Here is a 26,805-nt window from a genome sequence, read left to right as displayed (position 1 = left end):
GGAACAGTTTTCCAAGGGGAATAATAGGGCCAGAGAAAGTAAGTGCTTTTTAAATGTATCTCAATCAGTTTGTGAACTGGGTATCATGCCTCAGACAACCAGAAAGCTATCAGGCCAGAAAATCCAATGTCCCCAGGTAACAGCCAGAACATCACCTAGATATAACATCAGGTGATGTTCTAGAGAAAGAAGTAGCCAGTCACGATGTATCTCAAATTGCATCATGTGGTTTTTGGTTTTTAGGCTACTCCGTTCAGAGTTCCTCTTTAATTCCCTGATTATCTCACCAGCCTAGCACTTGAGGTGTTATTCAACATTTCCAGGTAATCCTTCCCTGCTCTCAAGTGCCAGCGTAGGAGCAGAGCTGGAACAGCTCAAGGTAACATTGAATGAGGAGCTCCTCGTGTTGCCTGCTGAGGATGGGAGAGCAGGGGTGGGCGTGAGCAGGGGCGGGTGTCTGGGCAACACGCACAGTGCTCTCCTCCTACGGCTGAAGACTCGGTGCAAAGGGTGGACCCCGCGCCCCCTCTGTGCAGCCCCAGGGCGGGGAGGCTCGGGCGGGGCCGGGCGGGGCTCGGGAGGGCCCTGGCCCCGCCTCGAGCTGCAGCCCCGCCCGAGGCCGGCAGGGGTCTCCCCCGCTCCGCCCGCGCAGGCGGCCGTGGCCTGGGGGGCAGCCCGGCCCTGCTCTGCCCGGCCCAGCTCGGCCTGCTCCGCCGGCGCCGGGAGCCCCCCGGCAGCGCCCCCCGCCCCCGTCTGCCCGCAGCCCCCGCCGCGGCCGCACCTCCGCGGGTGCGGGACGGGCCGCCCCGGCCAGAAACGCGGCGCAGAGCCGGAGCAGAGGGGCTGGCGGAGCGGCCGCCCCCGGCCTGGATCGGCGGCGGCTGCCGGGAGACAAAAGGCGGGCGCGTGTCCGCCCCTGCGACAGCGGGGGGTGCGCGGCCGCTCCCCCTCCCCGGGCCGCCTGCGGGAGGGCCGGGGTACACTGCCCTGCCGCCCGCCCCGCCTGGCTGCGGTGCGGAGCTCCGGGGAAAGACCGTCCTGTTTGAACGGCGACAGGCGGCCGTGCGTGCGGGCAGCGCGGCGCTGGCACCCACGGGAGCAGGCGGCCTCGGTGCCGGGCTCCGGAGCGGATGCCGAAGCCCATGTGCACAGCGTTAACCTCGAGTAGGGAGCGGAGAGAGGGTATAGAGCGGGTCCTTACAAACCCGTGTGCAGGTGTGATTGGAAAAAAGAAAGGGAGCGGCCACCTTTTATTGGGCACTGAAGCTCCTGAATTATAAGTAGCAATAACTAGATCGCCTTAACACTGGGTTGGTTGGTTTCTTTTTTTCCTCTGGTACAGCATATTGTGCGTTATCGTGTAAGCCGTGCCGATGCGTGCGGGGCACGGCAGAGCGTGGCTGCCAGAGTGGCACCGGTGCCCAGTGTTCCTGCCCTCCTGGCAGCCGCTGCCGCAGCCCGCCTGGCTTCCCGGGAGGTCTCCCTGGGGCCGGGAGTGAGAAAAGCAAACTCTCAAGTTGTGCCCGGAGAAAAGTTGCCCGGCTGGGAGTGTCAGGGGATCCTGAAAGTCGGCACCCACCCGCTCCTGCTTGGTGCTGAGTTCTTTTCTGGTTCTTCTGCAAACCCAGGGGAAGGGCAGGCTTTGCCTAGGAAGCTTGCCGTAGTCATATGGAGACAAGTGGAAAAAGAAAACTACACGTCTTCTGAGTGGCATCTCGCCTTGTTCTGTCTTCTCTCCTGGCCAGAGCTGGAAGAGAGGATGAGGACGGCCGGAGCAGTGCTGGTGCTAGTTCTCCCCACTCGTAGCCTCTCCTCAAGAAACACGCCTGTGCCATCGTGGTGAAGAACCAAACTCAACAAAAGTTGGATCTCTGTCGAAGGGGGGTCCGGGGGCGCCGAGCCTGGCGGCTCCTGCTCGCGTAGTGCTCGGCGGCGGCGGCGGAGCGCTCGCCGCGGCTTGGATTTGACCTGCAGAGGGCAATAGTTGGACGCAAATGCCAACAAAAGCGGCGGGGCTCGCTGGCTCGGCGCCGCGGCCGGGACCCGAGAATGCTGTGTAGGTAGGCAGCAGTGCTTAATTAATGTATATTGAAACAAAAGATCGGGTAAAGTGTTTGATTTGTCTTTAGGCTAAGTTTTCAAGGCTAATCTAATTCATAACTGTTAGATTTATTCTACAGAGATAACACAAACTTCCAGGAGAATCATGCGGTTGACTCCAGAATTACCCTAAACGATAATAGTTTACCAGAACGTTTACATTCAGCCCCTTGGATTCGTATTATTGGCGTTATTACTCTCTGCTAATCAGCCAGGTGAGGTGGAAACGAAGGAAAACTTTCCTAATTGTTGTAGCAATTGTCAGGGCGACCGCGCAGACTTTGTCGGAGGGGGCGACAGCCGCCCGGCGCCCTGCGCGGCGGTGCGGGGCGCGTCGTGCCTGGCCATTGTCTGCGGGGCCGGACCGCCGCCGATCAGCACCGGGCGGGCGGACAGCTCCGGGCCGGCCCCGCGCTCCGCCGCCCCGGCCCCGACGCCCTGCCCCGAGCTGCCGCCTCCGCCCGGGGCTGGGGTGGGCGGAGGGGAACTCGCCTCTCCTCGCTCTAGCAGCCCTTCTCCCCACTAGCTATGGATTCATCAGGGAGTGGAAAAGAGCACTCCGACGGGCGTACTTTGTCTCCCCGTCGGTGTGCGTAGACGCGGCTGCTGCAGGCATCTGTGGCTTGTGTACATATATGGCTTTAATAATTACGTATACGTCTCTATAACCTCAGAATTCAGGAAAGACTAGAAAACGCTACCAAACTGGAGTGTTGGCAGCAGGGGTGATTGCAGGTCTGGATGCGTACTCCATATCATCCCAACTCACCGCCCCTTCCTTCCTCCCTTCCCCCCCCCCCAAATCATATTTATCTGAGATTATGTCAAATATCAGTGATCGGAAATGTCTTGCCCAAAAGCCATTCCCGCTGGAAAAAGTCAAAAAGGTTCCTGGCATTAAAACGACCTTGCGTCATTCCTGATGAAATTAGCAGAGCTGCTTGTTTAGAGCTTTGCTAAGGATGCACTTTGTTCACAGTAAGAAGTAAGAGATTTGGGGTTTAACCCCCCGTCTGAGCAGGAGCCGTCTGCTTTCACTAGCTGCAAAGCCCGAGACCAGCACTCGAAAGCGCCTTAGACCCGCAGTCCATTTTTCACTTGTCTTTAAGTGCAAGTGATGGGAATTGCTAACCTCGGCTAAGAAAATTTCATTTCCCCCATCCTGCTAAACGGTTCTGGTCGACATATGTTTGTTATCAGAGAGAGGTGCTATGAACACAGAGCCATTTTCTTAGCAGCTCTTTGACTCTATGTTACCATAGTCCCACACGGCATTGGTCCTTTCCCGTTGGGAAGTCATGAATAAGAGACTATGAAGCTTGCACGTCAGATCTTCCTCAATTAATCCACCATTAGCATGTTTGGGATCCTCTACTGGATGGTTAACAGCAGCTTTGGTAACTGTATGCTGTCCATACCCAATTATGCTCTGCTAAAAATGAACTCTGCAGAACAACCTTCCTGAGCTGTCAGTGTCTCCCGTTTTCCTATTTTAACGCTTGTGTGTAGTGGCAGGCGACAGATGGTGTAGATCAGATCGATTTGATTGCATTAGGCGATTTTTTTTTTCCTCCTCTCCCCCCCGACTCCTTTTCTGGAAGCCCACATTCATCTGAGAGGCGATCGCCGGGGACATGGGAAGCAAGAGCAGCCGCCGATGTGTGAAAGCAACGAGACATGGCCAGCCAGAGGCGCCGGGGTCCCTTCACGGGGTTTGTTAACATGGTAATCCGGCACCAGGAGAGAAAGCTGCTTTCTGCTGCCCAGAGCCCATTCCCCATCACACATCAGATGACTCCCTGGTTTTACACACAGTTGGAGTTCTGCTCGAAACCTGGATTTAAAGGGTAAGCGCTTCAATAGAGGTGGATTTCTGGTGGTTATTCGGGTAGGTGGCAAAAGGAGCGAGCTTCCAGCGATTTTTAAAAAGAGGCTCCCTGTTAGCATGAATATTTTCTTCCTTCCTCCTTTCATTTTTTTTTTCTTCCGTGCTGCCTCCCCTTTCACCAGCGAGCCCCCTAATTCAGAACAATTTCTCGCACGGAAAGACATCGCACCTCTCTATTGACGGATGGGATCAATATTCCCCCTTCTGAAATTTGCTTTTCGTGGCAAACCCGAGCTCTGCTCAGAGCTCCGCTCCTGGTAGCTTAATTGTTTAATTCCCTCCATCCGTTCCCCTCCCTTCTGTGTGTGTGTCCCTCTCCGCGGGTATGGCAGAGGAGGCGGAGGTGCCCCCCGGGGCCCTTCCCTGGCCCTGCCGGGCTGGGGCTCCGGCACCCGGGCTCTTTCGGCGGGGAGCGAGGCGGCAGCGCCGATAAACATGGCTTTCCGGAGCCGGTGAACAAAGGTATTTAGTGCCGCGGCGCGCCGCCACGGGCACCTCCCGCACGCCGCGGAGAAGGTGCGAGGCGGGCAGCGCGGCGGGGCTCGCTCCCCTGGATCCCGGCGGCGGCCGGCCGGGAGCGCCGGGACCGGGGCGGGCAGGGGCGCGGGGGCCGGCGGGGCCCGGCGGCGGGAGCGGCGCTGGGGGCCGGGCAGCGCGGCCGGCACTCGGCGCTGTCCTCGTCGCGGGTGCTGAAGGGCCCGGCGGGCGGGGGTGCGGCGGGCCGGGCCGGTGCGGGGCGGCGGCGGGGCTGGGCAGGGGAAGTTTCGGCAGGCACTGTATTGGCGGGGAGTAGTGGGGGGGCTGCTGTTCGGGGAGGGGAAGGGCAGTGTCAGATGGACACGGCGAGAACAGCGTTGGCGCCGCGCGGTGCTGCTTTCCCCCTAGAATCGCATCCTTCAATATTTTTAAAAAAACCAACAAACACCCAAAGTTTGGATTTCTGCCCAATTCTCGATGCATTTATGGAGCGCCTCCAAATTTCGGAGAATATCCGTCTAGGTGTATCGCTGTAGAATGTTTTCGCCACGACTCGGTGCATTTCACTTTTTCAAACGGCTTTTGTTCAAGTTGAAGGAAACCCACTGCATCAGTTATTTGAGTTCCAACGCCAGCTAATGGGTTAGAGCCTTCAGTTTCACAGCGGGGAAAAATTACAGTGTTTGTTATTTACTTTCCAGCTGCCATTTAGAATACGACTTGAGAGCTTGCTGTGTTAGAGGAATACAGGAAATTACACCTACAATGAGATTAAAATAGAGGAGAGTGTGTTGGAAATATTTTTTTAATTATTTAAGGTAATGTAGCTATCAAAGTATTTTTTGTTCTCCTTCTATCTTTGTTTTTCCCTTGTCTTTCAAATTCAAGCCAGAGTCTGTTACAAAACAAATGCTGTCTTCTCGTATGTTTTCTTACGAAGCATAGTAGTATTATGTCAAGGGAAGCAAGGGCTCATATTAAGGAAGAAATCTGTAGGAAAAGCAAGCATCTTGTATTAATTTCAATTGGAATCTAATCAACAAGCTGGTCAGTCACCGAATGCAGTGGATAATGAGAGCTGTATGTGCTGCATAATTACTCATGTCTGAAGAAGTGCGGAGTACTCCTGCTCTGTGCGGGTTCGGACGGTGCGGTGCTAGTTTTTTTCCCCCCTCCCCGTCACTCACACGGAAGCTGTCCTTAGCATCAGGAACTGGGGTGAAATAGCACGGAGAAGTTCCTAAGCGCTAGGCGAAGTGTGCTGTGCCATGACGTTGCAGGGATCCTTTCTATTTAGTTGGCGAACAATAAACGTTTATTATCACCGCGGCAGATCATCAGACAAAGCTTCCCCCTCCCGCCTCCCCCAGGCACGAGCGCTGCTGATAAGGGAACTGCTCCGGGTGACAGGCAGAGCCGCAGGCGCCATTCGGAAATAACTTCTTTTATTATTGTTATTTCCTCCCCCCGGCTCGCCTTTTGCAAACCTTGGCAGGGCGGCGGCAGGTGTCAGGGTGGAGGTGCGCTGCCGCCGCCCCCGCCCGCCGCCGCGGAGCCGCCTGCCCGGCTCGGCGCCTCGCAGCCGCCGGGCTCTGCCGTTCGGGCACACGCGGGGAGCGGAGCGCGCTGAATTTGTACTTTGAAGCCTTTTTCGCCTTGTATTTTCATGGCACTAGGAAGGCCTGACAGAGGAGTGCCTCTGCTGAGATAGGAGGCTTTGCTATTTGTTTCTTTTTTTTTTTTTTCTCCCCCTCTCCATCGCTTTCCTTTCCGCCCTCCCTCCTCTTGGTAGCACATCGAGTCAGTGTGAGTCAGGACTTGTAAAATGCATTTCCAAAGCCCAGATGAAAACTCTCTCAGGCGTGTCTGCTGCTTTATCGGAGCTCTCCCAAGCCCACCTATGCAAACAGATTTGTAATATTTGTGTGCTTAACCGTGCATCTCTTTTACAGGAATCTGTTGCTGCGTATGACATCTCTTGCAAGCTCCCAGAGAGAACTGATGGAGCATACAGCTAGGGAATAGGATACCAGAGAAGCACAGAGGAAGAAACCAGGCAATCACCAGGTAAACTCAGCCTTACTTTGATTTATTTCCTTTCACCTCGCCTGCAAGCCCCTGCCCGCTCCAGTAAGGCAGCAGAAGAGCAGAGGGACTGTACGCGTGTGTATTAAATGCCTGCTCCTCTCTCTTGCCTCCGCAGGATGGAAAGGTTCAGCGTCCATTGGATATGGGACAAGATCGCTCGGCAACCCTTGTGGATTCTCCTTCTTCTAGAGGCGAATTATAGTTATGGATTTATTGTCCCGGTGCCGCACTTCCACCACCACCACCAGCAACAGCAGCAGCTTTCTGACTCTCTTCGGTGACGGGTATTCTTGGGTGGATAATACGGATTACGTTGTTATTGCTTAAGAATACGCGTAGTCGAGGAGAGTACCGGCGGCGGGCAGGCAGGCAGGCAGCGCGACCGCCCCCAGCCCACCAGCTGGCTCCTCACCTCCTCTAGTTGCCAAGGTAGCACCTTTTCCATCTTTTCCTACGCTTTGCAATGTTTCACTCTGTGTCTATACCCGGACGGGGGGAGCTCGGACGCCCTCTCTTGAGGAAGGGGTGCCCGCTGTGTGTGTGTGCGTGGGAGCAAGCCCAGGGCTGGGGAGGGCCGGGTAAAGGCTGGCCAAGCTCCGCGGGTAGGGGGTGACCTACGCTGAGCCACGGCCGCTGCGGGGAGCGCATCCGCGGGCAGCGCTCGGCAGGCTGGGCTGGCGCGGGGGGAAGGCGCTCTGCCCGTCCGGACAGCCCCCATGTCCCGGCACTCGGCCGGCAGCTCCCAGCCCACGCCGCCCGCGGCCCCTCGCTGCTCGCCTGCCGGACGTCCCTCCCCGCGGGACACGGAGTGCCCGCAGGGCCGGGGCGGCCCCGGCTCTGCCCGCACACGCTGGCAGAGCCTGGGCTGCCGCCCCCTCGGTGGCCACGGCCCCCGCACCCACAGTAGCCGAGTCATGCGGGGCTGGGGGTGCCCGCGGGCGGGGAGGTGCCGAGCACCCGTGCTGGCGAGGCGAGGGGCACCTCGCACGGCCGCAGAGCGCCCGACTCCCGGGGAAGTCCCTCTTCCCCGGCTGCCGAGGGGTTCGGCCACCCAGCGGGGCCGCTGCTGGCAAAGAGGTTGTGAACGGTTGCTTTCAGGGAGAGAGTCATGATCCTCTTACCTCCTTGTCCTCACCCTGCAGTACCAACCTAGTGAAGGCAGGATTAAGAATCCACTTCACACCAGTCTCAGCCCAATGCAGAGTTTGTCAGCTTCTGAGGCCCCAGGTTGAGACACATGTTCAGGGCAAGAGCTGAGGGGTTGTTTTGCCCTTTGAAGCTCAGGTGGTGGCTTATTTGCCCCTCTCCCAAGAGCTCAGGACTCCCCAAATGCTGTTTGCAGCTGGACAGGTGGGAAACACAACCAATGGAGTGTTGATTCCCCTTGCTGGCCAAGATATGCCCCAATGCTTTAACACAGAAGAGGTTCATCTGATCCTCTCTCCAATCTCAGCAGCAGGGTACAGGCTTTGATTAAAGGCCTGGTTAGTCTTTAGATGCTGTGCTTAGGAAAATCTTAGGCATAGCATTCATAGTTCCAGTCTTTTTTCCCCTGCTCCTCTGCCCACAAGAATCACAGAGAAAAGGAGCAGGGTGTGATCATCCCTGTTTTCCCATTCAAGACCTCTCCACATCCCCAGATGATTCCAGGTCTTTTTGCCATGTAGTCACAATTGTGAGACCAGATTTCAGCCTTAAGTGAATTAGATCAGAAGCCATTTTAAAGCAAGACCAGGATTACTGTGATGAGACAGCCTTTTTGAATGGATCCTTCCCGAAGCTCAGCTATGATGAGGCTAGGAATGATTTTTAATGTGGACGAGATAGATATGGGATGATTGTTAAGTTGTGAGTGCGAGGCGGGATGATGGAGAATGTCTTTCTCTCTGTCTCTTGCTTACAGATTGAAAGGCTGTCTATGTTCTGCTTAATTATTTCCAACAACTGCCAAAGGAATCTTACTCTGTTGCCTTCAGTAGCAAATGGAGTGCTCCTTGTTATACAGACGTGTGGATCTGTTAGTCTTTAGACACATCTTTGATGCTAGCACTCTGATCCTTGTGTTTCTCTAATACCACTTGAAAGCAAATTTTTTTCTTCTAGTTTAGTATGTTCAACAGCCTCAGAAACAATGTTAAATTATGCTTTAAAAAGACATGATCAGCTGCTAAATCATAGTCAGTTCAGCACCATAACACAGCCACATTCACAAGTGCTGCAGGAACAGCGATGGAAATATTATTTTAAACATCCAGGTTTGTATTACAAACCTTCCTCTGATCTGAGCTTTTAGTTGACATTTTCCCTTGAGTCATGCTTAGAGTATTATTAGGAGTTCCCATTTCATCACGTAAAGGATTTGTTTGCTCTTTGCTTGGTTGAGTACCTTGTGCAGTATGGATTGGACTGGTACCCATAAATACAAGCTTAGCAAATGGTTCTTTTACTTGCTTTCTTCTAGTTGCTTTCTGTTTAGCATGATGAGATGGTTTTGCTGAATAATACCTTAATGACAGGGCTGATGCATTTTTAATGCATGTACTCTTTGTCATTGTCAAAATTAACATTTTGATGATTGTAGACTTCTCTTCACTAAAATCTTTTGGGAATTGCTATGCTACGTGGGTTAAAAGAGTGAAAGTGTAAGATTTTATGTGAGAAATACTGGATATGCTTACCAAAATTATTCTAAAATATTGTATAAGGGCTCTTGGAATGATGCTTCCCAATAGCATGATCTCAGAGGGGCTCCCCATGTTCATTAGCAGTTCCTTGGGTCTGTCACATGCATATTTCTGAACAACAGATCTCTAAGAAGTGACTACTCATATTGCAGGGCTGATCCTGGGAATGCACATAGATTCCATGGGACTTGTTCAGGGGACCAAGGTTGTTCATGCTAAATTCAAAATATTTGGGGCCAAATCCTAATATTCAATGCAATAGCAAAGCCCCAATTGATTTCACTGCGGGAAAGATTAGACCCCTAGTGAAAGGGATTTTTTACAATGCTACACTTCCTACTTTTTTGCTTTAGAAATTGCGAATCCTGTGTGCTAAAAAATGACTCTAAAAACCCCCTGCCTCTAATAGTCTAATGATATTTTATTAACAGCAAAAATTACACTAAAAGTTTATAGTGGAATATAATAAGAAATTACTTTATAAATAAGGGGTTTTAATTGTACCAGTATGAGCATTTTCTAGGGCACTTTAGAATGAGGTTTGTGGCAGCACCAACCGTGCGTTAACAGCTATTTTGGTGAGAGCATATTTAATTAATTCAGAATGCTGAATTTCTGTTCTAAAATGGCTTTTGTAATCTGCATCCTAGTAGAAAATTAAATAAAGAATTAGCCTAAAAATAATTACTTGAACTTAGCCATGTCTTTAAAGGCCATAATCCTATGAAGATTTATATCTCTGGGTAATTTTATCCACTGGAGTAGCCTCAAAGGCTGCTGCCATAGGTAAGTCTTTGTCACGCCAGAGCCCACAAAGCAGCATAGCCGATTGATGGCAGAGCAGAGACTGGTGTGGCAGCTGTCCTGGTGCAGAGCTGGGAGCGTGCAGGGCCCCCCTGCAGCCACCCATGATGCTGGCTGTTCCCCACCCTGCTCCGTGACTGCTTGGGCCTTCCTGGAGTGGGGAACTGCCCAAAGGACTGTAATCCCAAGCACCATGGGTACATCGTGCCCCATGGCAGGAGTGGGAGAAGGAAGAGTAGCTTTGGTCCCTACTCTCCTGTGCAGGCAGGGTCACAGCCCTGCCTGGATCTGCCTATAATGTGAAGCACTGCTCTGCTTAGCAGTATCCTGAATTAAGTGATGGGGACTGCCATTTGATTTCAGGTGCCCTTTCTGCAAATATTTAAGCCTACATCCCTCATATATATATATATATATCTGAATGGAATGAATATATATGCACACACCTCTCTGAAGGGAGGCTACAGCATAGTAGAAAAGCCCCATTCTCTCAGACCTGAGAGAGGCACAACACCCACTCACTTCAGCAGGGGCTGTGCTGTTGCAGTGCGTATTTATGACCGGTGTTATGATTCCTCTTGCTGCTGCAAATTTGCCTAAAATAAATGTCCACACTGCTGAATGTAGATATGTACAGTTACGCAGATGCCTTTCCTTGGGATCAATTCTGCTTGCTTTCTCCTTTTCAGACTACATCTGATTTTGAGAGATGTGTAAGTTTTCTTCCCACAATAAGTTATTGTCTTTTATGTCAGTTGAGGTGGCTTCTAGTGTTCATAGGGTTTTCTTGAGGAAATTAAAACCAGTAATACCTATACATCCACACAGCTAGACACACACTTTGCAGCTGTAAGATTAAGCTAACTAGCCTTTTTCTCTGCCTTTTTACATCACGCTAGCAGTAATGTATACAACTGGATTTTTATGCATTTTTTAAAATAAATAATGTCTTTATATATACAAAAGGCTTTTTCTTCTTTTCCTTTTAATAGATTACTATTTTTCTGAAAAGCACCTCCCCCAGGTATTACCCTTAGCTGTTATGACACCTCACCATTTAGTGTTGCAAAGGTAAATCATAACACTCATTATTAAGAGCCATAAATTTGTACCAGATTCATCATATACCTCCTGAAAGCTTTAACGGGAGAAACATTTCCTGGGCTAACGCCCATGATGATTGCATGCTTTTTATTGCTATCATTTAGTAACCAAATTGCTCAAAAATCAAAGGACTTGATTATCACATACCTGCAATGCTTAGAGCTATTTATAAAAGTTGGCTCGATAATAACAATGACTCAAAAGAAATTTAAATGACAGGCCAAAAATAAGTAGTCTAAAAGTGAAAAACCAAGCCAGAATTCATAGAGGTGATGGAAAGAGTCTGACACCAAAGGACAGACAGGATCCTGAAGAAGGTAGAGAGAAGAGTCTAGGAGGTGATGGTAGAAAGTAGATGTGACCCAGCTTTGCAGAGACAGAGGGCAGAGGAGAGGTGAGGCACCAGAGACTGTAGGCGAGGAGGTATCGCAGTGTGGCGCTGGGAGTATGCACCAGAAGTGTTGAAACCAGGGCTGGAACATCACACATGTTTGGTAGTTTGCTTTCTGGAAAAACAGTATTTAGTTAAAAGCAGCCAACAGAAAATTAGGTGAAATGTTCCGGAAACTAGAGGGGGCTGATTGATGGGAAAAATAAGAGCCCTGAATATATAGCTGAAGGGCAGGGGTTTATATATATATGTATGAATATACACACCTAGCCAAAATTACATAATAATGCCCATATAGATTAACAAAATGAGCATCATGCTTTTGAAATCGTTCTCCTACAGAAACCAGTGGGAATTTTCCATTGATATCAGGAAGGATCAGAATTTCTCCTGTCTACAGGAAAGCAATGTAGCCTGGTGTGTGCAAACAGACCTTAGGCTATGTATGGAGAAAATGCAGCATGGCTATCAAGAAGCATTCCCTTTCAGTGAACCCAATACCCCTCTAGCCAGCGGGGATGATATAAAGTAATGGAACAATGTCCAGGCAGGAAAGCCCTTGCCTTAGAGATATAAAATTACCTTAGCCAAGACATGGCAGGCAGTAGTCACCCTATGAGGGCTGGAGAGCCACCTGGGGAGGCCTTTTTGCCTCTGACTGCTGTGACACACCTCCATGGAGCTGAAATGGCTCTGATAATTCCCCAACACTTTATACCACTGAAACAAAGAGGTAGGCCCATAAGAGGTAACCTAAACTTTCCAAGCTACTCTAGAGTATTTCAGATTAAGTAAATTTTATCTGTTTCAGGGGCAATTGTCATCACTGTGTTGTTCTATATCAGCTCATCTGAGTTGTATGCAGTGTACACCCCTTTCACATAATTTCATTAGGCATGAAATGTTGGAAAAATATATCTGTCTTTTCTTTGATATTAACAATTGCTGATTCATAACCTTGTTTGGAAAATTAGCGGTTCTCTTACTAAATCAGGACAACATCACAAAGTTTATTAATGGTCACAGGTCAGGCCTATCTTTTAAATCACTGGCAATCAAAGATAAAGTGATCAACATGGGACTGGTCTTCTCTAATTGGAGAAAGAGGAACATTCTGAACCAGAACAGTACAGCATGCAATTGTGCAGCCTGTTACCAAAAAAAGAAACATCTCACTGCATCTTACAGAGGCATTTACATAGATAATGTAGGTTTCATATGACTACTTTTAGATTATCTGATAGTAATAGCTTTGCAAGTATTCATATTCTCCTAACAAGAAGGTAATAGAAAATTCAAATAAAAAGGCATCCCTAATTAATGCATTATAAAGGATTTATTTTATTTCTTTAAGTTAGGTGGGAAATAGTAAGAGCAGGGAGGCTTCACACTGATGTGTCACACGATCTGGAAACTCATCCTTTAACAATCATTCTTCAGGAGATAACACCTGGTTACTCCACTAAATGTATTTTGTATTACCTCTTCATTAAGTTACCATAAAACATTATGCTGAAATCCAAAGTTATACAGGTTATTACTTGCTGTTTTACTAAAGCAACAGTTATTACAATCTTGATGCCCTGGTTGTTATGACCACTATGGGAAAAAATGTTTCTTGTTCCCCTAATTTCCTCCACTGCCTGGCTGTCTCTCTTTCTGTTTATGATACATACAAAAGATGTGATGGGATGGAAGGGATTTTCTTTCTCAACATGTTTTATTTTAGAAATGTCAGGATCATTTAATCTTCTAGTAATTGAGCCATAGAGGAGAGCAGTGGAAGCTTTCTCAGACCTCTATTTAAGAGGTGGTGAATTTTCCATTTTTAAGAAAGAGACTTTTTTCTCTGTGTGTTTGCCAAGGTATGAGTTAAGCAGAAGACAATAACATAATTCCTTTCAAGGTTTCAGTACAATCCTTTTCTTTTTGACTACTCACTGTCCTTTGTTGTGTTATGAGATCATGTGGCTATCACACTGTGTGTCTATTGCACATGCGATAACATAAATCCATTTGCCTTCAGCTGATCATAGAGCCTCTTGGTAAAAACTGGATCTGCAAGTCCTGGTCTAGGAATCAAGAGGCAAACCCCACTCTCTTTTTCTCTCCTTGTTCAGGTGCTTGTCATTTCTGTGTATGTAAATTCTTACCAGTGGAGAAGGCAGGACCAGTCCAGACCCTCAGTTAGAAATGAACATAAACATGTTAATTTTCCTTTGCTGGAGCTGCAGTGAGGCGGTGCTGCTTGCTCTGCTCCAGCCTCCCTGGTAAAGAGGGAGGAAAAACTCCAGCAAGGAAAAGGATGCTGAATGGGCGTGATGCGAAATCCAAGAAAAAAAACCCAAATACATAAATCTCCCCACAAAATACTGTAGTTTTTAGGTTTTAATTTTTACCAAATACCACTCTATTTAAAGTATTTCACATTTCCTGGGTGCAAAACTTAAATATGTGCCCTGTAGAGAGGCTCAGAACAATAGCTCTGCTTTCTCTAATAAAATCTCTCTTCCGAGATTAACTCTGGAGCTAGCAGTGAGGTCAGTGTTTCATTTCATATAAGTCAGCTCATGCTGACAAGGGTTTGGCCTTCTTAGTGATGGGCCGTTTGCTGCTCAGAAGTGTGGGGAATGGCTTTCTGAAATATCGATAACTTGCCTTCACTAGAGTTCATGATCAAATTTAACTGGCAAGTATCAATGCGCTACAGCCAGACTGCAGGGCTGAGAGGCTCAGGCCTTGGGCCAGCCGCTAAGGTCTGCTTTTTAAATCAGAGGCTAACTCTTCCATTAGTTTAAATCAGTGGTTTATAACAATATCAAATGAGATTTGTGTCAGAGTAGCCCAGACTACAACCTCGTCTTGGGGTTTGAAAAGGAATAGAAAAATTAGGCTGCAACCATTAGAATTCTGTTTTCATTTGGTTTTGGTGTGCGTATGTGTAATGTGCCTATACACACATGCACACATGTGCAGAGCTGCATTTTGTTCCCATGGACGTTTCCCATGGCCATGTGGCTGCCATTTAACATGGACCTAAGAGCACCAAATCTTCCTTCTGGTGTGGTTTGATTGACATGTGCAGAGATCTCACATAAAGGATCTGGGATCTCACTTTTCATCCGTAAAAGGAAAGCAGGCAAGCTTCATCCCCGGCTAAACCCTTTGCACAATATACACCAATAATGAGGCAGCATCTATTTATACATTGCTTACTGGAAATGACTGAATTCAGACAGAAGCTGGTGAGGCAGCCTGGGCTCCACCAGCCTCCATGGAGTCTATTGTTAGTACCCAGGATGAATCCTCAGGCAAATGGGGAAGAGAGGCATGATTTGGAGCCTACCGTGCCACAGGAGGAATATCAGCTTTGGCACTTGGCAAGTGGTGTCTCCTCTCAGAGAATGCCTTCACTGGGTCTGCCAGAACCCGGCAGTCACAGAGGAAGAATGCAGGAGAAATGCTCATAAGAGTGCAGCCTCATTACTGCTCCCCTAGGAAGTAGGATGCTGACTTGGGTTTATCTGCAGGGTGGGAGCTCCCTGCTTTTCTTTATGAGAAAAGGACGTGTCCAAGAGGGAATGGGAGGAAGGCAGTACTATCTTGATGCACAATGATGCCTTCTTGCCATATTGTTGCAGAAGGTTTTCAACAGTATTTCTTTACCTAGAAAAGGAAAGATGCAATAGAAAAGCCCCATCCAGAATTATGGCATTGGTTAGATAGGCCTGCGTGGCTGATTGTCCAGTGACGAGGCTGAGGTGCAGTGCCAATACGTGCCTGTGACAGTGAAAACTTGCTTGTCTGTGAGATATTTATCATAAAAAAAGTACTCAGAACCCCTTAGCAAAGCATTATCCAGACAGTGCTTTTGCTCCATGTCCTTTTCCACTCCTTTTCTCTGTGGCTCTCGTGTACTTTGCCCATACGCTCTAAAGCTATTTTGTTTTCAGTTTTATGTATGTTTTATGTAAATTAGAAGAATCAAGCTTCTCTGCTTGCTAAATTATAAATTGAGTGGAAATTGGCTGACTCTCTTTAGACTATGTCTATAAGTTATACAAGATGTAAGTAATCAAGCTGAGCAGGCTGGGTTGGGGAGGGAAAACACATCAATAGCGTGGGCCACGTGAGCTGCATCCATGTGTCCCTGTATACTGCTGCTTGCTTTCGGAGCCTCGAATCTCTCTTTGCTCTAAAGTGCCAATGTAACTCCTTTTAGACCATTCTCTGAGATGCAGGTCTATTGCCTCCTTTGGTAGTTTGCTTGGCATACTCAGGACGCCTTGTGTAAATGAACTGCTCTGAAATGCCTGTTTCCACTCTCTTGCTTTAGGACCAGAGCAGATCCAGACTGCCTCCTCTGGGAGCACTGATTCATTTTCTTTCCCTTCTTCCCCTTGTAAGTTTAAATGCCTGTTGATTTTAGTGTCTGTCTTCTTGGTTTACCCCCTGCTTTGGCTCTACTTCCCATACCCCATGCTACCTTTTATACGCTTGAGTTTTGCCCTGGATTATCTTTTTCTCAGTAGCCCACTGCAACCTCACAGAGCAGGACTGCGGTGCAAGAGCAGAAGCCTGGCAGTGGCTGGCAGCCTGAGAAATGCTGCCAGGAGAGCAGGGAAGTTAGCTGGTGTCTTGGGACTCAGTGAGACAGTGGAGAATCTGCTTCAGGGCAGAAAAGAGTCTCACTGTGGCCTTTCATCGCATTAGTTAAACAAAGTTTTAGGAAAAGGGGCCTGAAATCAGACTCCTAGATCTATCCTTACAGAGCCAGGAAGAAGTAGTAGTATTATAAGCAGATACGGGCATGATGCTGCTCTAGTCTGAATGCAGGGTTCCTCTTAAAACTGTCAATTTTCAGATGGTTGTGACTATCCAAACTGCCCCTAAGAGATGAAACTGATTGCAGCCTCAACACAGCACAGATATTGGCTGCACTGGCATCTGCATGCCGCCAGTGTCCAGCAGCACTGACTGAGATCAGCCTTGTGCTGCTGCCATCAGCCTGTCCACCCCAGGAGCACCAAGCCATGTCGGGGGCAGAGATCTGGCTAGCTCTGCTCTCTATCTTGTAGTTCCACACCCACCAGAGAATAGAATAAAACATCCTCAGAGAGGCAGTGTAGTGCAGTTCTCATCAGTTCCTGACCAACTTTTTAAGCCGGCCATCATGGAGATTGAACGTCATTGCCAGGTTAGAAAATTAAGGTTAGAAATGTATTGCTGTGGGGGGGGAATTGTGGGCATTGGTTGGGCTCTGCAGGCATGGGCCCTGGGCACAGAACATTAGTGGGTAGCCTGTTCCTGTGTCCTGCACAGCCCTATGTTCCTGCTGATTCCTGGGGTGTCCATGCAAGTCCCCAAGCCCTCACAGTCCAGCCTGGCTGCTTAGAGGTGCTGCTCTTAGGGCACAGCATGCTTTACTGACTCTGGTGGGGCAGAAGCATGTGCTCTGCTAAAGGGGATCCCAACTGAGTAGTCAGATGGCCTTCAGGAGCTTTGGGCACTTGCAGGGCACAAACTGGATCTTCTCTGCTCAGTCTCTGCCCTGCAGTTATTTGAGTTTGGGCTCTCTTTCACTGAGTTCATAAAACACATGCTTTTTCTTTTAATTCATTAAATGCTTTGATTCAGTGATATACCATCAGAATGTAGTTTATTCTGTCCAGTCAAATCTTTACTGAGGATGATAAAAAATATCCAACCTGCCTTTTTAGAGCTGCTTATTTTACTTCAAAGGGAAGGCATAACCTTTCATTTCCTGGTGAGATTTTTATTAAACCTCTGCCTATTTTATTTGTCAGGCCACATATAAGTTTACTATCACTTGTTCTTCCAAATAAAAGATATGTAGGTTGGTAAGTAGTCTATAAGTCTAGCTGCTATTCCTTGAAACTCATAAAAATATGATTTTAAACCATGGAATCACTAATTAAAGCTGCTTCTCAATACACAAAAATTAAGTTAACAGTAATTAATGTAGCCAGCCTGGAACCTTAGGAAACTACTGCCAGCAAGTGTCTTTTGGTGCACTCAAGAGGATGCAGTTTGATTGTTGGCACCAACAGACAGGTTGGGAATTGTAAACATGGTAATTAGCAATAAGTTTCTGGATCTCAACTTGCCAGACTGGCAGTCTGATTCTTGGAGTAGTTGTCGCATGGGAGGAGGGAAAAACAAAGTAAGGGAATTAGAGCAACCTTGCATTGCTCTGCCAACATATGCCACTGGACCACTGTTTTTCTTGGCAAAGATCTCTGAGAAGGAGTTTAAAAGCAGCACTGCAGCCCTACTGCAAACTGTGAACCTCACTGCAGGCATCGACCAAGCAACTGTCTCTGGCTCTTCTGCTCAAACTATGAGTGCTGTTCCATTGTAAGGAATTGTAGAGTCTGATATTCTTCCACTCCACCTTTATGGTGGGGCACAGTGTTGATAAGGTTATCAAGAGTAATGGGATTAAAAGAGTTAAAATCCAGCTTTTGCAGTAATCCCAGAGTATTCTATTGTTGAGCTATCAAAGATTAAGGTTATAGTAACCTTATTAATCCTTGGTGTAGTATAAATAAAAAGGAAATGTCAACCTTAATTCCACCATGAAATTAAATTTTCACTTCTCTAAATGATGATTCAAACATAGTTTACTGCAGCCAATGTCATTAATGAAAATGCGTAACCCATGTGAATTTAAGAAATCCCCTTTGAGAGACAGAGAGGGAGAAAGGGGTGATAAACCATGGCATTTTTTTTTGTTTAAAATGAAAAAAGTTAATATTTATCCAGCTCGTATGTCTGCAGGAACCATACCTAGAGCCAACAAAGTGTGCAAAGAATAAGGTAGGGACAAAATGCTCATGGTGTACATCCCTGTGATGCAGTGAACACAGACCCCAGACTGCAGCAGAACAGCCATCTCTGTGCCAGACAGCAGCCACAGCAAGGCTGATGGTGACCTCGACCCTCTCCCCTGCTTGCAGGGCACTGTTTGGCCTTGTTAGTGCTGCCCCAGAGCCAGGGACGGGATGCCTTGACACAAGAGTTTGAACCGAGCATTGATCCACCAGTGCTTTCAGTGCCAGAGACAATGTGACGAAAACCAAAAAATGTCAGAAATAAAATGGTTGCTGAATATTCTGGAAACAGTGAGCCAGGAGCTTTTGTGAAGGGCACAGGTTTTCCTTGCTAAGCTGATTTCCAGGGGATGGGAGTTGCCCCTTTTGGTAATGGATGGTTTCCTCCTCACCTGTGCCAGACACAACCCTGTTCCCCCTGCTCACAGAGGCTGAATCTGTAAGTAGGTCTGAAACTGCCTGCTGGGACTTGCTACCTGAAGAGAGGGAAGAACAGACAGACTGAACTTTGCTTATAAGTCAATGGAATGTGGTCCAGGTAAATCCATGTTTCTTTGTGGGAGCAGGAGGGGAATTACAGTAAGGAGAAGTGGGCTATGCACCCTTTGGTATGCTTTTTTGACTTGGAGGAAAAATAAAGTAGTGGTTAAATGGGGTGATTCAGAATGATTCTGCATATTAAGTATCTCAAATGCTCACTCCTAGTGTAGCAAAGTGGTAATTAGGTATTAAGGAGCTCCCTAGAGCAGGAATTGAACTCTTTGGAGGGCAAAGAGTCATTGCTAGAGAAAAAAAGGTGGTTTTAGTGGGGCTCTTCCTGAGGAAGGTGTCTTTGTCACTTCAGCAAACCTGTCTGCCCCATATTATCTGCATCTCTTGGGAATTACTGGTTCTGTGGACTGATAGAACCAGACAGTGTGCTGGAGAGTGCCTTTTCATATTGCTTTTTCCAGTCCTCATAAACTCTGATAAAGTTGTGTAACAAAACTCGGGCTCATAAAAGAGCTCATTTTAAGGTGGTATTTTTCCCCTTCACTCACTGAATCATGCTCTGCTCTGGTGTGCATTGTTACAGCTCCAGAGCGTGCACCAGTTCAGATGTGCCCGCTGGGTCCTGGGCTGTCTCCATCCCCACTACTGCTGCAATTGCTACCACAAACACAAATTGGCTCACTCAGGCTGTTCTTGTCTTTCTGCAGTGTAGGAATAGATAATGGGCCCATGGGGTCGTTCAGAAATATTGCTGGTTTCCAGTGCTGGCATAATAGTCCCTTCTAGGTAGTATCCTTTTCCTGGACAATTTCCCAGTAAAATAGTAAATGGCAACTGCAGAGCAGTAAAGGCGATGGCGTATTTGTTTGACTGACATTTCAGAGCCTGCAGAGCAAATGCAATTAGGATCCATAGTGTGCTGCAGCTTCCTTTCTTCACTTCCCTACCTTGGAAGATCTACTACTAGGATCAACTTAAGTCTGGTTCCTGCTGCCTTAAAGTGGTGGAGAGGCTCCAGCGAGGGAGGGCAGCATGTGCCCAAGCCCCTGTGGGTACCCTTTGCTTTGGGAGCAGTCAGCATCTCACAGGGCTCAGCTGGGACAGGAGCTGCTGCCGCTCCCCTGCCGGCACTGCAGCTCCAGGCAGGAGTGATTTTGTTAGTAGGTGTGTGCTTCCCCTCGACTTAGCAGAGTTGAAACCAGGGTGGCCCTGCAGCACTCAGACTTGCACTCCTCACTGCGGAGAAATTTCTGTCTGTGCCCATGGATCTGTGCCAGGCAAAGCAACTGAGGGTTTGGGCTGCCCTGGTCTTCACTAGGGGCAACTGATGCTTTCTTTGGAATTTTGAAGGATCAACAGTTGATGCACTATGAACACTTTGGTACACACTTGACATCAGAAAGAAATGTGAAAAAAGTGGTGGTAATCATTCAGATTTGTCTGAAGGAGGTAATTGAAAACAAATTGCTACCAAAAGCCAAGGGCCATGGTTAATTGAGGTGGAGCACTGTGGGTCGCTCACCTATAGGAAAAGACTGTTAAAGAACAGGCAGGGTCAAAATTGTCCAGGTGGGGAAAGAGAGTCTCAGCCATATAATTCAGTTTGTAGGGTTATTCTGTATCTCATAGATCCTGACATGAAAATCTAGGCCTGCAGAGCAATGCTTTAATGGCTGGAAATGATGCAGTTGGTGAAGTCAGGGGCAGCTATGGCTTGCTGTGGCGGCAGAGCGGTGGCCAGGCTGTAGCATCCCTTCTGCCATGGGCAGGTCGGAGCTGGCCCCTGCAGGAGAGGCATGGGCAGCTGCCGAGTCCCCTCTTGGCAGGGTGGGGGCTGCAATGTGCACAGAGCCACCACCCTGCCAGCCTGCTCCAGCTGTGAGTTTTATTTTCCAGCTGGAACATTGCTGCCATGTATTGTTTTGTTTATTAACAAATTTAAACATCACATTGCTATTCCTGGTGCTTCTTGGATGTCCGGACTCAGGCGGACATTGATGCTTGTGTAAATTGGTGAAGCGTTTTGCAGCAGGTCCTCTGGACACAGAGGCAGGGGAAGCAATGATGTGGGGGTGGCCTGGATCTGATGCCCAGGGGTAATAGGAGGAGTCTGCCCTCACTGGGCTATGGCTCTGCAGGACAAAACCTCTTTGTTTCTCAGAGAAGCTCTTTCCAACCTGCTAAAGCTATTGCTAGGATTCAAGAGATGAAAATAATGATGAAAAAGATGATCTACTAAATTTGATCTACTACTGATTTACTAAATTGCCCTTTTTCTAGATATTTTGTGTCAGAGCTCCTGCAGGGTAAAAGCCAAATTTCTTCAGCTTCCTATATCTGGTGACAAATTCCGCACCAGCCTCTTTCAGGGCAGGTCCTCACTGCAGGCTCCTGCACTTTTGCTTTGTGTTCAGGTAGTCAAGAACAGGAGTGTGCTACAACCTGCACTGCTCTGTCTGCTCCCTGTGCCAAGGCTGCAAGTGGAGGAAAGCCAGGACAGTATAAAAAATGGGAACCAAAGTTTCTTAAAGCAATCTAAATGAAGGGCAATCCCCCTGAGTTTGTGGTATTAAGTGAGTGTTGGCTGTAACAGCTCTGAGGGTTGGGCCAGCTTGATTAGAACTTTGATTTCAGCATTTCAAAAAGGACTTTAAAGCCTACATATGTAGCACAAGTATAAGGATATGAATACCCCTATCTACCCTGAGATATGGGAAGAATGATCACCTGGCTATCCTTGGAAGAGAGACAGCTATCATACTTTGATAGTTCAACACACCTTCTATAGAATACCAAAACATGCTGATTTATTTGACTTACTATTATTATAGTCAGCTTTTGGGAAGATCAGTATTTGAGCCATTTATTTTCTTTTACAACAAAAAAACAAATGCTGTTCATGCAGCAGAGCCTGTCCCCAAAAAGCAAGGCTGGTGTGATAGTGTTAGGGACATGCAACTGCACTCCCCTCCATGGGAGCCTTGCCTGTGTGAGGGCTGTGGGCTGTCGGGCTGTCCCCACAGGCTGTTGGGCTGCCCCCACAGTGGTGGTAGCTCTGCTGCACAGGGCACATAAGCAGTGGCTCTTGTTTTTAACATGTCAGATCATGACTTGCTCTTCTGCTCAGTATCGAGGTTGAAAAATACTGTCAAAAATGAAAAGGCAAGAGCTGACTGAGAAATCAACGAGTATGCTACTGGATGCTCCAAATTTAGACATCATGATTGATAAAGAATATAAAATATGTGACTCTTTTTTCAAGCAAAAAATGCTCTGTTAATATTGTGCAATCTGAACACGTTTGTGTAAAGAATAACAGCTGTGTTTTACAGTCAGTGTGTGTACCCGTGTGTGCAGGCACACATGTACGCAGGTACTGCGGTAGTCCAGCACTGCCTGGAGTTGGATGCTGTAGTAAGCTGGCAGTATGAAACATACTATCAGCTCCTCACAGGGTCATGTACAGTACCTATACAACAAAGAGGAAGTCTAAGTGGTGCTGGGTGAGAATGTTTTCCCAGATAAACGTGCAGGTGATAGGGAATTGTGAAGTTACAAATTTTATTTTCCTTTATTTCCTTTTATTTCTATAAGCTGAAGGGAAAAGGGAGAAAAATGGCTTTTCCATGGAAGGAAAAGTTCTTGACAACAGCTTTGTGCATACTGCCAAACATTGCTGAACACAAGGTGTATGTGGTGAATGGAAGGAGGAGGGCCAGGTGGGTCAGTTGGGGCCAGGACGCCTGGGAGCTCAGGGAGTTTCGGTGGTCAGGGTGGAGGATTATTGGAATGGACAGATACAACCTAATCCCTCAGAAAAATAACATATAACTCCATGTTCAAAGGCCAGTGCCATGGCCACCTGGGTTTCTCCCATGCCTCTGCTCACCACCTCAGGGTGCAGTGCTGAGGATCGGCGCTGCTTTGCCTTACTGTGGCTCTGCAGGGAGGCAGAAGGGCATGGCGTGGTGCTCAGGGATGGCCAGTGCTCCAGCCCTCCTGCTCGTTGCTGTGGAGGAAGGTTTCTTCTAAGGCCTGTCCTGGGTGGGCAGTGCAGCAGCAGCTGGGCTTTCCGGGAGGTTGTGCCGAGCTCCAGGGGCAGCACAGCTCCTCCCTGCCCAGCTGAAAGGATGGGGCTCAACAGCATCAGCAGGGACCCTGTGCTTTTGACCTTGGATTTTCTCTCGCATATGCATAAAGCACAGTGTGGTGTAAGAGGGTTTTAATGGAAGGAAACTGAGGAAGCCAGTAAATTATTTTCTGTGGTAAACATTTATACTAATAATTTTAAAAATTCAGTGAATTTTTTTTTTCCCCCAGAAATTGAGTATTACCTTTAGTGCATGAGAGCAGGAATTCACTGAGTCAGGAAGGTCTCTGTTAAAGAAACTACAACTAAGGACCTATCTCTTTAGGAACTCTCAATGTTTCTACCAGTGATTTTCCAAATAGCTACTCTAAAGCTCTGGAAATCTGAGTATTATTTCCAGAGGATATATCCATAAAATGACTTAAACCTTATATGACTTATTCACAAAACAAAAGCTTTTGTTGCATTAAATAAATCCTTGTAGTTCTCTGGGTTAACTGGCTCCTCAGGGAAAAGCTGGGGACACCAGATTGCCAGGTGGGTGGAGAAAGGTAGAGGGAATTGTTCTGAAGAGCCAAAGAGTCACAATCCACTAGTGTAACCCATATAGCACCCTCCCTGCCCAGCACTGTGCTTCCAGGCAGGATTCAAGCCTCCAATATCTCGGGATTCCTGCCCAATTACGTGAAATGAGTTCAGGAAAAAACCTGTTTATTACACTATGGTGTAGTTTTTAGATCCAAACATTGTACATTGGGTGTGAAACTCCCTAATGTTTTAGAAATGATGGTGGAACCTCTCCGACTGACACCTCTGAGCAAAGCACTTTCTAAGGTTATGTAAATGCCTAAAAAGAAGTCTAACCTTAAATCTTAATTGTGTAGCAGATTTGAGTCCTGTGAAGGCTAGGCACTGCCAGATTTTAAAGCCCTGCTGCTCCCTTACATAAATACTCGTCAATATTTACAGTAAGTGTCCTAAAAAGATATTTGGTTCCCTATATGAGCTAGAAGAAGGTGTTGCAGGGCTGTCCCATCTCCACCGGTCACAAGCGGCATGTGGTGCTGCCCAGAGCTGCTCCAGCAAGGGCTGGGAAACTGGTCCCCTTCAAGTCCAGCCAGAACTACACATATCACAGATGACATCCCAGGCAGAGGAATGAAGCTACTTCCATTTATGATGCCCAGTACCAGGGCAAAGAAACCTTTCCTTCTGTGTCTGTGCTCTAGCATGGCACAGAAACAATTATAAGACATGTTTATAAATTCCACCTGGGTGTTGCAGCTCTTGTTATGAATCTCAAAAGTGTATTTGAGATTTATTAGTATTGGGCTGCTTTTGACACAAAGGATGTGGTGGACAAAGAGCAGCAGCTTCTGTGCTATAAGGAAACACATAAAAAACTGTCAGTACACTTGTAATTTTATGCTTCTAAATGTTGTTTTCAAAATGCCATTGTACTTGTAACTATTCTGTGTGCATTAAATCTGAGGTGTAGAATACTATCTCATATTAAAAATGTGATAGCAGTGTTACAGTACCTCTAACGTTTTCATAAGAACTTTTGTTACCTCTTACTGCCTTGTCCTTGGTGTGACTTAAGGCAGAAAATGAAGAGCTTATTGCATTTAAAAATGTTCAGAAAGATGTGCTTAAGTAAATAGATGTCTTTATTTTCAGTGTTGGAATAAGTGTGTAAAAACAAGGGGATTGAACAATGGCAAAGTCCATGTGATAGAGCTCACTAAATAGGGGTTGTGGTAAATTTTGCCGAATTGCCCATGAATAACTGGCAAAATATGTTTCCTATATCCCACAGTTTCTAGAACTAGCTGACTCATTACTGCATTCAAGGAGAGGTACCTTGAGTTGTGATCTGATGCCTGTTAAAAATTGGAATTGATTTATTTTTTGGAGGGATTGAATCAGGATCCTAAAGGACCTGTGACATTTTCCAAACAAAATATGTGTAGTTTCCTTTCTTTTTTTTTTTTTTTTGTTGCTTATCCCAAGCTAGATAAGGAATCAGCACTAAATTACAGCAGTGCCCCCCTCTCCTCTCCTGGAGGGAGCAAATGAGAGGGACAGGACACTTGAAGAAAGGGAAAAGGTAGAGGAAAGGCACAGAAGGGAACGACTGGAAACAGCAGAGGAAGGGAAGAAATAGGAAAAAGAAAAGAGAAGCAAAGGCAGATAAGAGAATGAAAAGCAAGAGAGATGAAAAAGTAGTAGAAAAATGAAAACAAAAGGGAAGACTGAATAAAGAGGAGTAAGCTTAATAATTAATTCTCTTAATCTTTCAGTATATTCCTCAGGCAGGAGCTCAGTGTGATTTGGGAGGTGTGTGGGGTTTTTTTTGAAGCAAACCCTACCTCCCCTGCCTCCCCAGTGCTGTCTCCAAGAGTTTTCCTCCCTCTTACCTTGGTGGGAGCTCTGCGGTGCCTGACGGCCACCCCGTGGCTGCTCTGATGAGCTGCTGCTGGTCATAGGCTCTGTCTGATGTTCATCCACGCTCAGCTGACCAAGGTCTATGAGGAACATGAGTTAGCACCAGTTCCCGGTTAAATCTCAGCAGGTTTATTGTTTACCAAACCGTGACAAAAGATGAAGTAATGTCCTATCTGGCCACACACTGGGCTGTAAGTCCTTTTTTTTTTTTTTTTTTTTTAATTTGTTTGTTTGTTTGTTTGTTTTTCTAAGAGGAGAGCTAGCTAATGTGTCTTGTGTACTGGCTCAAAGAAAAAATATCAGTGATTGTGATTTAGAGGAGCTAAGTGTTTAAAATAAAATATACATTCAGTGCTTTCACATAAAGATTCGATGATAACCAGGTGACTGAAATCAATACATCCATATCAAAGCCCAGAGATTATTTTTGTAGGGTGTTTATACACCTTATCTCTTCTCTCGTACCCGCTAACAGTTACAGCTGGGGATGATGAAAACACATGTTCCATGCAATTACTTGCTGCTGCCTTATAAAAAGCTAAAGCCTAATAAACTTCAATATGGAGTAAATATCATCCTTGTGAAAGAGCAGTTTTGCCCTACTACTGACAGTGAAAGCAGAGCTATTGAAGAGAGTCGGCCTTCATAAAAAGACAGGTTAAGATAAGATTTGAGTTTGGCTTGGCGTTTCCAACCTGTTGAGAATGACTTCTGGACTTGGGCAGGACAAGAGTTAAGAGCACATCTTGTGTAAATCTTTACCTCATGTTTTGGAGAGACCAGTACGCTTGTCCTCTGGCAATCAGAAACGTCGTCTGCCCTCACACAAAGAGCAGAGCTCTGATAAATGCACGGATTCCAATTTGTGCTTTGCTTTCCTAGTCATCAAAGCAATTTTAAAATCAATATGTTATGTTTAAGAGGAAGGCCATGTGTTCCTCACAGGGCAGGAATATCCCATCCAATCTGCGCAGGCAGAGTTATCGTCCTAGACGCAGCACTTTATACAAACCAAAGAATATAAAGAATATTCCAGGAAAGCCATAAAGGGAGATGACGCAGTAACTGTTTCTGGGATGTTAAAAATACAGTTGTGCTTACAAGCTGATGCATGAGCCTGACTGCAGTGTCTGGCTCTGGGTGACTCTGTGGATGGCAGTTTCATAGATGTCAGCAATGCAGGGTGAGCCCCAAGCAGGTCCTGAAATTTTAACGTGTGATGAGGCCAGGAGGCAGTTTGGTGCAGTGATAATAATTTATTTAATGCAACTAATATATGTAAGAATGCATCTGAGACAGTGTTTGGTCTGCCAAGAGCACTTTGTTGGACACCACAATGATCTATTAGGGCTGGAGGTTGTAGGCTTTGGAACAGGACTGTGGGA

The 26,805-nt window shown here is 47.2% G+C and overlaps 1 long non-coding RNA gene across 3 annotated transcripts in view; it reads left to right on the top strand.

Moving 5' to 3' along the window:
- The first annotated feature begins 3,183 nt into the window (after positions 1–3,183).
- The window catches only part of LOC116790719, a 46,484-nt gene continuing 22,862 nt past the window's right edge, over positions 3,184–26,805 (top strand). For 2 of the 3 annotated variants that reach the window (XR_004358466.1, XR_004358465.1), the window contains exons 1-4: positions 3,184–3,947; positions 5,167–5,283; positions 6,418–6,532; positions 6,669–6,982. This is a non-coding gene — a long non-coding RNA (uncharacterized LOC116790719). The remainder of the gene's footprint in view (positions 3,948–5,166; positions 5,284–6,417; positions 6,533–6,668; positions 6,983–26,805) is intronic. The other variant, XR_004358464.1, reaches the window with a different exon arrangement.

This window comes from Chiroxiphia lanceolata, chromosome 9, assembly GCF_009829145.1.
Source record: "Chiroxiphia lanceolata isolate bChiLan1 chromosome 9, bChiLan1.pri, whole genome shotgun sequence".
In the NCBI taxonomy this organism is placed as follows: domain Eukaryota; kingdom Metazoa; phylum Chordata; class Aves; order Passeriformes; family Pipridae; genus Chiroxiphia; species Chiroxiphia lanceolata.
The sequence above is the reverse complement of the archived record's forward strand: the minus strand, read 5'-3'. Positions and strand labels throughout refer to the sequence as shown.